Source organism: Tachypleus tridentatus, unplaced genomic scaffold, assembly GCF_004210375.1.
Source record: "Tachypleus tridentatus isolate NWPU-2018 unplaced genomic scaffold, ASM421037v1 Hic_cluster_2, whole genome shotgun sequence".
NCBI classification, from domain to species: Eukaryota; Metazoa; Arthropoda; class Merostomata; order Xiphosura; family Limulidae; genus Tachypleus; species Tachypleus tridentatus.
In genome coordinates, this window is record NW_027467782.1 from 19,732,085 (window position 1) to 19,745,894 (window position 13,810).

The 13,810-nt window shown below is 31.1% G+C and overlaps 1 pseudogene; it reads right to left on the bottom strand.

Moving 5' to 3' along the window:
* Positions 1 to 13: 13 nt before the first annotated feature.
* Positions 14 to 2,519, bottom strand: LOC143242215 (uroporphyrinogen decarboxylase pseudogene; annotated as a pseudogene).
* Positions 2,520 to 13,810: the final 11,291 nt, after the last annotated feature.

A 13,810-nucleotide genomic window follows, 5' to 3' on the forward strand; every position in this document is an offset into this window, starting at 1 on the left:
TTAGTATAATCTCTCATTCCCAGCTTGATGCATAAGTTTGTGTCTTCTTGCTGAACGTGATGTTGATATTTGTAGCGGTTGATACGTCTGCAGTCTTAATGAGCGTGGGTTGAGCTTGGCAGGATGCTGTCTTCTTTGGTTTGAGTCGCTGCTGAAAGGTAACGTCTACGTAGGTCGGAGAATCATTGTCTTTCTTCTTAGCATTAATTAAAGTATTCCTGCTTGCATCAGAGATAATTGGCATACATGAAGATGAGAAGCTTACTGGAATAGAAGTACTCTGATTGACAGACTTGACATTTTGAAGATTAGTTGATCGATGTTGGGAGCGTTCGGCACTAAAATGAAAATACTGTAGGGTACATCCGTGTTTAAGTATAAAATCAGCTACTTGTTTGTCTTCGGTCACAACTTTAACAAAGTTAGTTGGCAATGCTGTGGTCTTGGAATGAATTCTGTGAGCAGCATGGAGTTACGTGAAAGTTGTTGTTTCCAGAGAATGTCGAATTCAAGCAGGAGTTAAGACAAATGAACGTTCTTAATAAATATCGAATACAGGCAACGTGAACTTTAGGCAGGAGAGCATTGAACGTTAATATCTACCTTGCATGGTTTACATACATATGCATGGTCCTGGAGTGTTGAAAGCTGCAGTAACATGCCGCCTCGCTGAAGAATTTTGGTTTTTCTGGGGTCAACTGAGACGCTAGGATTGAACTGATCGATGAAGACAACATGGCAGCGATAACTTCTCACGTCTAAACACTTCAGCTACTAGCCGAGGAATGAAACGAGGTTATTGATGTCAATTCGTCTCTGCATTTATACGCTTCTAACGGTAAACTAACCTTGTACAGGGCGGTTAATGCGTGGGAAACACAACCGCATTGATTGAATCAGCATTGAACGGGGAATAGTTTCAATAGGAAAAATAACGATACGTGGGTATCATAAGGGATTTTTTCATAGTAGAAATAATTAAGCCTGATTAGTTAGAAAACAGAAATAGTTATGAGGTAAAATAAAAGCGATATTAATTTGTAAACTTTTGAATTTTTTGTCATTTTGAAAATTAAAAGAATATTTTATTTTGAAAAAAATAAAAAATTTAAAATGTTACTGATTAAAGAAAATCTATCTCTTCTTGGTTGCACCATTTTCTTTTTCTTTATTTCAATTCTCGGTAACATCGAATGACATTTTATAACCGCACTCCAGGTCTGAATCATGATTCATATTAAGTATATAGCAGTTTCCACTGCCCGAAACATTGTTTCAAGTTCCAGTAAGATAAATTATTCTTCCTGCTCTTCACTAGCACCTTCGTTACCATCTGGACTTTCTTCTTCTTCCTGATATGCCCGATCTTGGTCTATATTAGAGAGCGTATCATTGTCGAGAGTTTGAGAATGTGTGTAAAGGCACTCTCGAACATTAGCCACGACCAAAGACTCGAAATAAATAGTGTGTCCAATTTTGATGACGTCTTCGGAAATATCTCTAATTTCGGACTCAAAGCCGAAGGAATGACTTGCGCCATCAGGCAAAACGTGCTTCCACGTCGCTCTCGTGTCACTCTTGCTAACTTGGAACCATGCTTCGTTGATGTTTTCGACAGCACTTCTGATGTTGTAATGTTTCCACAATTCAGTCATAGATAGTGCAGCTTCTCTAGTTGTAGCCTTTATTGCTTGAGAAAATGTTCGCTTAAAATAATAAGCTTTAAACGTCGCTATGACACCTTGATCCGTTGGTTGCAGTGGACATGTTCTATTGAATGGAAAAAGTGAATTTTGAGATTTTAGTAAAAGTCACAATGTCCCGTTAGACGGCTTGGTGCATTACCTAATAAAAACAAAGCTTTAAAGTCCAAGTTGTTTGTTTTCTTTGCAGTAATGTTCAGCTGTTGGACAAAATTAGCTTTTTCACCAGTCATCAAATAAAGTTTTCGTAATTCATAGTTGTATCACAGTCCACACTTGCCACTCATACAGCCTACGTTTGGCTTTAGACATGGTTTTTGTTACCCCACCTTCAATCATGTATCCCATAAGTGTCCAAGGAGCTCCACAAAATCCCAGAAGGGGAACTCTACCCTCAAGCCAATGCCTGGTTAAGGTAATAGCATCAAAAACATAACCAAGTTCTTTCTTCATATTTGAGTTTCTTGTAATAGAGACAAGTCATCTGGTTTCTCTCATGGTTTGGGAAATGTGGGCCTACACCAGGAAGCATATCGACTGCCATGCCTAGTGCTTGTGGTATGACTAAAATATCAGAGAATATTACGGCTGCATCGTGGTTAAAACGATTTATTGGTTGTAATGTGACCTGGCAAGCAAGTTCAGGAGTCATGCAAAGTTAAAAAAACTGAAATCTTTTCTTATTTCACGAAATTCTGGCATGTACCGTCCTGCTTGTCTCATTACCCAAACTGGAGTGAACTCCGTCCTCTGACCACGAGCTACCCGCAATATGGTATCATTCAGGAGGGAAGAGAAGTTCTGGGCCATCTTTTCAAAAATTTCATGATTATATGTGAAGAAAAACAAAACAATAAATACTTGTAATGAATGTATAGCATTGAAGGAAATGGCCATAATGTGTGTGTTTCATATAGCAAAGCCACAAAGGGCTATCTGCTGAGTCCACAGATCTGTAATGTGTAAAGATACTACTACAGAACAGGTAATAAGTACATAACAACTGTGAATAAAGTTTAACTTACAAAAATTTCAGCTTTAAACTGACTATTTCTATTGGTTTCATATAGTTATAGGAACTTGATCAAGTCCTTCACAATGTAGTCTGGACTTTACACTTTCTCTCATGCTATTAATATATAGAAGAGCAAATTTCTCAGAGTTGTGGACTAAGAAAGTCAGCATTAGATTCAAACACCTACAACGTCTGGGCACCAGCTTCAACCTGACTAACGAGGTAGTCAACAGACACAATGTAGTCTGGATTTTACACTCTCTCTTATACTATTAATATATAGAAGAGCAAATTTCTCAGAGTTGTGGACCAAGAAAGTCAGCATTAGATTCAAACACCTACAACGTCTGGGCACCAGCTTCAACCTGACTAACGAGGTAGTCAACAGACACAATGTAGTCTGAATTTTACACTCTCTCTTATACTATTAATATATAGAAGAGCAAATATCTCAAAGAGTTGTGGACCAAGAAAGTCAGCAATAGATTCAAACACCTACAGCATCTGGACACCAGCTTCAACCTGACTAACGAGGTAGTCAACAGACACAATGTAGTCTGGATTTTACACTCTCTCTTATACTATTAATATATAGAAGAGGAAATATCTCAAAGAGTTGTGGACCAAGGAAGTCAGCATTAGATTCAAACACCTACAACAGGTTAAGGTAATAGCATCAAAAACATAACCAAGTTCTTTCTTCATATTTGGAGTCTCGTTTTATAGAGACAAGTCATTTGGTTTCTCTCATGGTTTGGGGAAATGTGACTCTCCATAGGCCACCAAACTATTTATTTATAACACTGGGTAGCAATCAGTTACAGTGTGCACTTACTGTTACTCTGAGGGTAACAAAAGTTGGTATGCATGTGCTGTTAGTATGAAAAGTAATAATAACTCTGCTTTCTTCCAATGTTCTACCCAATAAGCCAACATATTCTACACAGCTACAGATATTACTTGTTTAACAAAGTTTTATGCACTACCTAATTAAATGCTTTCTATAAATCAAGATACACCGCATTCATATCTATACCCTTCCCTACATGTTGTACCCTCTTCAAATAATGTCAAATCTCAGTGAGGTAAGATTTTGCCCAAGTAAAACCATCTTGACTATTCTTAAAAGTCTAAACTTCAAGTGACTTTACAAAATTCTTTCAATAGACTTCCAAAACTTTCCCACAACTGATGTAAGACTAATGGGTCTATAATTAGTAAAGCAGTTTTTATCACTTCCTATTATAAAGAAAAGTAACATTAGCTGACAACAAGAACAAAGATTTGAATGGTTCACATATCCAATCCTCAACTTACTTTCAAAGCCCTGAGTAGGTAACATCGAGACAAGCTTTTACTTATTCAAAGGTTTTTTATCTTAAATAGCTCAGAATTAATGTTATGTTGTTCTATCTAGCTTCTATCTAGCAACTGTTCAGGTTGAGGAATATTGTTTAAATTTGATTAGTAAAATTGAAGAAGTAGAATTTAATAAGATAGCTATCCAATAACACTGGCTGTGAACCTTAGCTTCATAATAGTTGCATTGGTTTTAATAACAGGTTTTACATAATTCTACTATCCAGGGACAATAAACAAAATTCATGTTTTGCTATCATATGAAGACTTTTTACAACTCGGAAACAAAAGTTAAAGTCTTACTTTGATCAAACTTACAATAAATTTACCAAACAGATATATGTCTGGGTCATTTTACACAACCTTTGTTGCCATATAATCAAACAAGTATTGAAAAGAACAATATCAAGTGTTCACACAAATATTATCCACTAATGACACATCATGTTGTCTGTTAACTTGTATACAAGTGGTGTGTTTATAATGGGTTCTTGAATAAGATCTCATGTTGTGTTTGATTTAGAGAAATCTATAGTCAGCGGTTATCAACATTTTAAGCATAAAAAAATGTGACCCAATTTTAATTAAATGGTTCACTTATGTAAGAGCACGTACAACATTTTGTGACAACTCTGTAAAGATGGACATCAAGTGTACACATATCACTGTAGAACATTTTAAGACAATAAAACTATTGCAGTTATAACACCTTTCAAAGGCCATACTTCAATACTAATGTTTTGCTAGCCCTTAATATATTTGAATAAATTCTCACAATTTACTTTAATGTTTTCAGTCAACATTGTTTCATACCTTTCCATAATCTCTCATCCAACCAACTACACTGACCTTCTATAAACCTCCAAGTTTCTCCAAGACTCAAGTGAATTTAAGTTTTTTATATTTATAATGGTGTGTGTTTTTTCTGGTAGCCACTTGTTTTGTCTATAGGAAACATGCCTATCTTGAACATTCAACTAACCACTATCTTCAACTCAACTGCCCAATTCAAAGCACACAATTCTTGCATCATCTATTCAAAAATTTGTTTTTTTTTCATTTGTAACCAAAATATTATTATTTCTTATCTTCATATGTTACAAAATGTTGAACCTAATAGAGCAACAACCACTTGCATCCAGATGTTCTCCAACCTCTACTGGATCAATCACTCACTTATTAGAAGGTATAATAAATCTAAAGTAGCATTGTTCTTAGTAGGGTCCATAATCAATTGTTAAATAAATCACAATGAATCAGAAAACTAGTGAACCAATCAGTTGTTTCTGAGGAGAGAACTGTCAAGCTTCAAAATGAAAACAGCTTTAGAAAAATGTCGGAAGAGAGAAGAATAATAGTTTACACAAGATTATGGAAACAACTGTACAAAACAGAGAACCACAAATCTCTATAGTTATCTGAATGTAGAACTAGGGAAACAAGTAATGAAACAATATGTTCTGAACGAACATTTTAATAAATGAAGGGTAAACTGCAATAATTAATCATCTTCCTTATGCATTGAAATTTAAGCTCATTATAAAATATGAGATGTACAATACAGAAATCAGTAGAAAAGTTATTCATATACCAGAGTTACTTGCATTTAAATACCTTCTTTCAAAGAAAGTTGGCATATTTTATTTTCATCATTGTTGCTTGTTTTGAAAGGATTTATATTTAAAGAAATAATCTGTTCAATTTCTCCAGTGGAATGAGACAGAATTTACAATAAAAAAAAAAGGTAAAACAAATCAACTTTGTTTACCATTTTTATTCAGAAGTATTTGTTTCTTTGAATGAAAAAAACAAAAAACAAAGGTAAAAACACGAAATAAAGGCTGCTTAAAAAGATGAAGGCAGGGATGTTAAACATGCATTTTTTTTAAAACTGGCCTAACATAGTAGGTGAATAAAGATCAGAGTTATCAAACGTCCCGAGGTTGCTATCAAAATAACTAACCCACACATCAAGTACAAACTCAATATAAACATTCATATCAGAAGGGACGTGTCCTTCAAAATAAGATAAAACAAACAGCACATAACATAATCACATAATTATTTTAGAATATGCATATTTTTTTCCTAATAAAGTAGATTATAATTTAGAATTACAACTTGTGATTAATTTTTTCCAATTAATAAAGGCGAAAATGAGCAAACCGTAGGAAAGTTTAGGTTCCTTTGTAACTTTACAGATTCGTTCGTTTAGAATTAAGTACAAAGCTACATAATGGGTTAACTGTGGTTTGTCTGCCCACAACGGGTACAAATTCGTTTAGCCTGATGAAAGTAAGTAAAAAGTTATTTAATACATTTAACTTGACAATAACTTAAAAGTTATAAGGCGTCAAATGGATGACAGTCGTTTTGAAAATCAAATAAAAAAATTACACTTTCTGCAAAAAAAAATATCAATCATACCAATACGAAAACAAAATATCTTGAACAACACATAATACGTTATGTGACTTACAACGCTAAATCAGGGATTCGATTCCCCTCGGTGGGCTCAGCTATTAAAAACATAGCTTAACTCTTATCATCTTAAAAACATAGCTTAGCTCTTATCATCTTAAAAACATAGCTTAACTCTTATCATCTTAAAAACATAGCTTAACTCTTATCATCTTAAAAACGTAGCTTAACTCTTATTATCTTAAAAACGTAGCTTAACTCTTATCATCTTATCATCTTAAAAACATAGCTTAACTCTTATCATCTTATCATTTTAAAACATAGCTTAACTCTTATCATCTTATCATATTAAAAACATAGCTTAACTCTTATCATCTTATCATCTTAAAAACATAGCTTAACTCTTATTATCTTAAAAACATAGCTTAACTCTTATCATCTTAAAAACATAGCTTAACTCTTATCATCTTAAAACATAGCTTAACTCTTATCATCTTAAAAACATAGCTTAACTCTTATCATCTTATCATATTAAAAACATAGCTTAACTCTTATCATATTATCATCTTAAAAACATAGCTTAACTCTTATCATCTTATCATATTAAAAACATAGCTTAACTCTTGTCATTTTATCATATTAAAACATAGCTTAACTCTTATCATCTTATCATATTAAAAACATAGCTTTACTCTTATCATCTTAAAACATAGCTTAACTCTTATCATCTTAAAAAACATAGCTTAACTCTTATCATTTTAAAAACATAGCTTAACTCTTATCATCTTAAAAACATAGCTTAACTCTTATCATCTTAAAACATAGCTTAACTCTTATCATCTTAAAACATAGCTTAACTCTTATCATCTTATCATATTAAAACATAGCTTAACTCTTATCATATTATCATCTTAAAACATAGCTTAACTCTTATCATCTTATCATATTAAAACATAGCTTAACTCTTGTCATTTTATCATATTAAAAACATAGCTTAACTCTTATCATCTTATCATATTAAAAACATAGCTTTACTCTTATCATCTTAAAAACATAGCTTAACTCTTATCATCTTAAAAACATAGCTTAACTCTTATCATTTTAAAACATAGCTTAACTCTTATCATCTTAAAAACATAGCTTAACTCTTATCATCTTATCATCTTAAAAACATAGCTTAACTCTTATCATCTTATCATTTTAAAACATAGCTTAACTCTTATCATCTTATCATATTAAAACATAGCTTAACTCTTATCATCTTATCATCTTAAAAACATAGCTTAACTCTTATCATCTTAAAACATAGCTTAACTCTTATTATCTTAAAAACATAGCTTAACTCTTATCATCTTAAAACATAGCTTAACTCTTATCATCTTAAAAACGTAGCTTAACTCTTATCATCTTAAAAACGTAGCTTAACTCTTATCATCTTATCATCTTAAAACATAGCTTAACTCTTATCATCTTATCATTTTAAAAACATAGCTTAACTCTTATCATCTTATCATATTAAAACATAGCTTAACTCTTATCATCTTAAAAACGTAGCTTAACTCTTATTATCTTAAAACATAGCTTAACTCTTATTATCTTAAAACATAGCTTAACTCTTATCATCTTAAAAACATAGCTTAACTCTTATCATCTTATCATCTTAAAAACATAGCTTAACTCTTATCATCTTATCATATTAAAAAACATAGCTTAACTCTTATCATATTATCATCTTAAAACATAGCTTAACTCTTATCATCTTATCATATTAAAAACATAGCTTAACTCTTATCATCTTATCATATTAAAAACATAGCTTAACTCTTATCATCTTATCATCTTAAAACATAGCTTAACTCTTATTATCTTAAAAACATAGCTTAACTCTTATCATCTTAAAACATAGCTTAACTCTTATCATCTTAAAACATAGCTTAACTCTTATCATCTTAAAACATAGCTTAACTCTTATCATCTTATCATATTAAAAACATAGCTTAACTCTTATCATATTATCATCTTAAAAACATAGCTTAACTCTTATCATCTTATCATATTAAAAACATAGCTTAACTCTTGTCATTTTATCATATTAAAACATAGCTTAACTCTTATCATCTTATCATATTAAAAACATAGCTTTACTCTTATCATCTTAAAAACATAGCTTAACTCTTATCATCTTAAAACATAGCTTAACTCTTATCATTTTAAAAAACATAGCTTAACTCTTATCATCTTAAAACATAGCTTAACTCTTATCATCTTAAAACATAGCTTAACTCTTATCATCTTAAAACATAGCTTAACTCTTATCATCTTATCATATTAAAAAACATAGCTTAACTCTTATCATATTATCATCTTAAAACATAGCTTAACTCTTATCATCTTATCATATTAAAACATAGCTTAACTCTTGTCATTTTATCATATTAAAAACATAGCTTAACTCTTATCATCTTATCATCTTAAAACATAGCTCTACTCTTATCATCTTAATATCTTAATAACATAGCTTAACTCTTATCATCTTAAAAACATAGCTTAACTCTTATCATTTTAAAACATAGCTTAACTCTCATCATCTTAAAACATAGCTTAACTCTTATCATCTTATCATCTTAAAACATAGCTTAACTCTTATCATCTTAAAACATAGCTTAACTCTTATTATCTTAAAACATAGCTTAACTCTTATCATCTTAAAACATAGCTTAACTCTTATCATCTTAAAAACATAGCTTAACTCTTATTATCTTAAAAACATAGCTTAACTCTTATCATCTTAAAAACATAGCTTAACTCTTATCATCTTAAAAACGTAGCTTAACTCTTATCATCTTAAAAACGTAGCTTAACTCTTATCATCTTATCATCTTAAAACATAGCTTAACTCTTATCATCTTATCATTTTAAAAACATAGCTTAACTCTTATCATCTTATCATATTAAAAACATAGCTTAACTCTTATCATCTTAAAACGTAGCTTAACTCTTATTATCTTAAAAACATAGCTTAACTCTTATTATCTTAAAACATAGCTTAACTCTTATCATCTTAAAAACATAGCTTAACTCTTATCATCTTATCATCTTAAAAACATAGCTTAACTCTTATCATCTTATCATATTAAAACATAGCTTAACTCTTATCATCTTATCATCTTAAAACATAGCTTAACTCTTATCATCTTATCATATTAAAAACATAGCTTAACTCTTATCATCTTATCATCTTAAAAACATAGCTTAACTCTTATCATCTTATCATATTAAAAACATAGCTTAACTCTTATCATCGATTTGCTTATCAAGCTTTTTCTTAAACTGGTTTAAATGTCTGAAACCAACCCATTCAAAATATAAACCACCCTATTACAAAAATAAAACTGTTTTAGCTGAATGATGACTCCAACCTTGTCCAGATTTTATATAAATGTATGTTGTACAGATAAACAAGTAAAGCTGTCAACCAGGAATGTACATTGTTCAGATGTATAGGTAAATTAGTGAACCAGGAATATATGTTGTCCAGAGGTGACTGTGAAGCAGCCATCATGGCACGTATTGTCTTCAGAGGTATCAATAAAGTAGTGAACCAGGCATGTATATTGTTCAGAGGTATTAGTAAAATACACAACCAGGAATGTACGTTGTTCAGATGTATAGGTAAATTAGTGAACCAGGCATGTATGTTGTCCAGAGGTGTCTGTGAAACAGCCATCATGGCACGTATGGTCTTCAGAGGTATCAGTAAAGTAGCCAACCAGACATGTACGTTTTTCAGATGTATCATCAAAGTAGTATACTAGTCATTATGTTGTACAGATATACGTACGAAAAAAACATTTCTGCTGGTGCCTGGCACACCTTTACTACTTCATATAGCTGGAAGGTCTTGTCTTAGGTTTCCATGCAGGTTGGCAGAAGTTTATCAACTGTAGTAATGTTGTTAACGGAGTTACAAAATGTTATATAGGGTGTTCAGAAAGTCACTGTGCAGTTTTGTAATTATATGTCTATTCAGTCTATTTCAAGCCAGCAACTGACAGCAGTGTTTAAAAACAAAATAAGAAGGATCCAAGCCAACAGGGGTCACTTTTAATATTGTTTATAATTGTTATTCATATTTACCTCCTGTATTCTATATTGAAACATGTCTGTTAATAAATATACAAGTGCACAGTGACTTTCTGAACACCCTGTACAAATGATCTTTTGATAGTTTATTTATTCTATTTACCTGATGACGATTTAAAACTTTCTCCATTTACAGTGTGTTTCAGTGGCGAGTTATGATTGTCACAATCTGTATTTTGTTCAAAGCATATATACAATCCAAAATGGTATGCAGTATTTGAAATATATAAAAGCACATTCTGCTGTCATTCGTAAGTCCAGGATTTGGTAACACACCTTAAAATGTGGCTTATGTTTTGTTGCACTGAACTTCTTCACCCATTTGTATCCATATTTTGAAGACCACAGGAGATTCAAAACATGTTTGTCCATATTTCAGAACATCATGTTACAAACCATTTGTTGGGTAAGAAAGCAACTGGGTAATGTAAACTAAATGTCATATCTCACTGAATATCTAGTGATTACTGTGATCAACAATTTGTTTTGAGATTTCTGAAAAATTTAATATCTCATGTATAGTGAAAGAAATAAATGGCAAGGTTCATAGATAATTAAGATTATATTTTAAACTAATTTTTTTAAAAATAAATGATTAAGTTTTAACAAATGAAAAACTTAAATTTAAGTAAAGTGAAAATAAAGTATTTTTCAAATCTGTGCAACTTTTGTATAGGTAGTCTAATTATTCTAACCATTTCTCATAAGTATGTCAATGTGAAATAAAACCAATAACACAGAGTCAAAAGACACACTTCAGTATAAAATAACCACTCACTTGTATTCTGGTGTCTTCAGCTGCTAGGAAAGACTTAACTAGCTCTTGAACCAATTCATAAGCAAAGTTTTCATCTTCTACACTTAAATAAAAAAATGAAGACTTTTGGTTCTCACTCAATCTCCTCATTTATAATCTAAAAACAAAACAAAAGAAGATAAACATTTATTTAAGTTTCAACTCAAACTTCTCTACTTCAAAATAATCTGTATTCCTATATGTATTCTTGAGACAGCTAATATGGATATTAGAACTTTAATTAACATAAAGCACAGAAAAATATTTTGATCTTCTCATGTAATATTCAGGTTAACAAAGAGAGAGTTTGCAACTGACTCTGCTTTATGTTAATTAAAGTTCTAATATCCATACCAGCTGTCTTCAGAATACATTTTTACTTGAAGTGTGTTTCTCATCTTCACGAACGTATTCCTATATATTACAAATAACTTATGAACTGTTGTTTAGAGATGCACATAAATTATTCATGCAAGTTAATGTAAATGTATAAAAAAAAAAAAAAAATGAAGGGCTTTCCAACATCTTTTCTAAAACTTGTCATTTACTAGGATCTATATTACTGATTTTAACAGATACACGAACTCCAATAAACTAAGTTTATTATATTTTGTTACAAAATAATTGCACTGAATACAATAAATAAACTGCAGTGAGTCCAATACAGCTAAAAAACAATAGAAACAGGTTACTGAATAAGTACTACTGAATTCTTCAGTCTTCATGTTCCCTTAATTATACTTTTTCAATTTCAGTGCAATAACAAGTGATATGAGCCTTGCATCTTTTCCCTAAATACTGTTCTTTACCTGCAGTTTGCAACAAAATCAACTTGTATTTATTGAACACATTACTTCAACTTGCCAAAAGGATTGCTTTTAAACCTGACTGACTGCTTAAACATAAAATACATCACCATGCAAAATAATTCAGTAAAGTAGATTCAGTCATATTGTCATGAAAAACTTCCTTCACATTATTATGTACATAACCACTATTTTAGACTTTGTGATGTTTCTATATAATTGTATTTCATGACTGTTAAGCACTTTCTCATTTTATTATGGCAATTCCACCTAACAAAGAAATGGAAACTTTGTTAATCAAAACAACTTTGATATTTCTACATTGTGTTCAGTTGGTTGGTGTTTATTGTCACAAACCAACTAGACTATCTACACCAAACAAGCAGTAAAATAGGAAAAAGGAATGTCTTATAAAAGGCAAAAAAATAAATTAAATTAAAACAAAACAATGTCCAACATTTGGATAAAAGATCTAAATAGAATTAAAAAGGCAAATGGCCCATAAAAAGTTAAAGACATGAGGAAGTCGGACAGTGTTACCATTTCCAATGTCAAGGGTAAACCCATACTTAAGGCATATCAAAAATGGTGCCATCACTTATGATTGTAATGATGGCATGACAGTAAAACATGGTTTATTATGACTTGAGTGTTACAAAGGCCACAAATTGGTGGCTCAGTCGCAGATGAAAGAAAATAATGAGATAAAAAGCTTTAAAATTGAGTGAAACCAGGGAGAAGAGACCTCAGTGTTGTCTTTACAAATCCACTACTATCACTAGTCAGTAGGAACATTAAGATTGTTCAGGACATAGAATTTTGTGTGGAATCAGCAGATCAGTTTTCTGGGAGGGCAAAAAATATAGAAATGTCACTTTTGTTTCTAAGTGAAATGTATTTAGAGAAGAGAAAATACTTCTAAAAGTGAAGGAATTTCTTCACTGAAACAGTGTTAAGCTACATCTGCATAATTTTAGGACTAACAGGTTTCACTTTTATAAGCTCATTCATTACTTACAAATAGACTTAATGTGTTGAAATAAAATTCTTTGTAGACTGAGAATGTTTGTATCCTGAGTTCTGAAGCACCCATTGATAAAGTTGCAATATTGCTTTGGAGTTTTCATTATTGTGAGTGAAAGACCTGTTGAGCTTCATGTATTTGTAGATAGTGAAAAATATTAGACACACTCGAGATTATAGGGTTGTTAATAAAGTGCCAATATCTAAAGTTTCTAACAAGAAGTAATTATTCTTGAGGAGAACTTTTGGTGTACACATAATTCAAGAACTGTACTGTATAACGAATCTATGTTGATTGTATATGTGACTTTTTTTTAACACAGGCTTAGTCTCTGGGACTGGCTTTATAATCATTTTGTGTTTGATACAATTTTCAAGCTATTACTTTTAAATTAATAAATATATCTTGATGGAACTTGGTATATTATCAATAAATATTACAAGATTTGTTATGCAAAATATTGTGTTTTTTTTTATGAAGTCGTAAGCTTTTCTTTTGCCTTTTTTTCTTTTTTGCATGTTTCTTATCATTTTGAGATGAAAA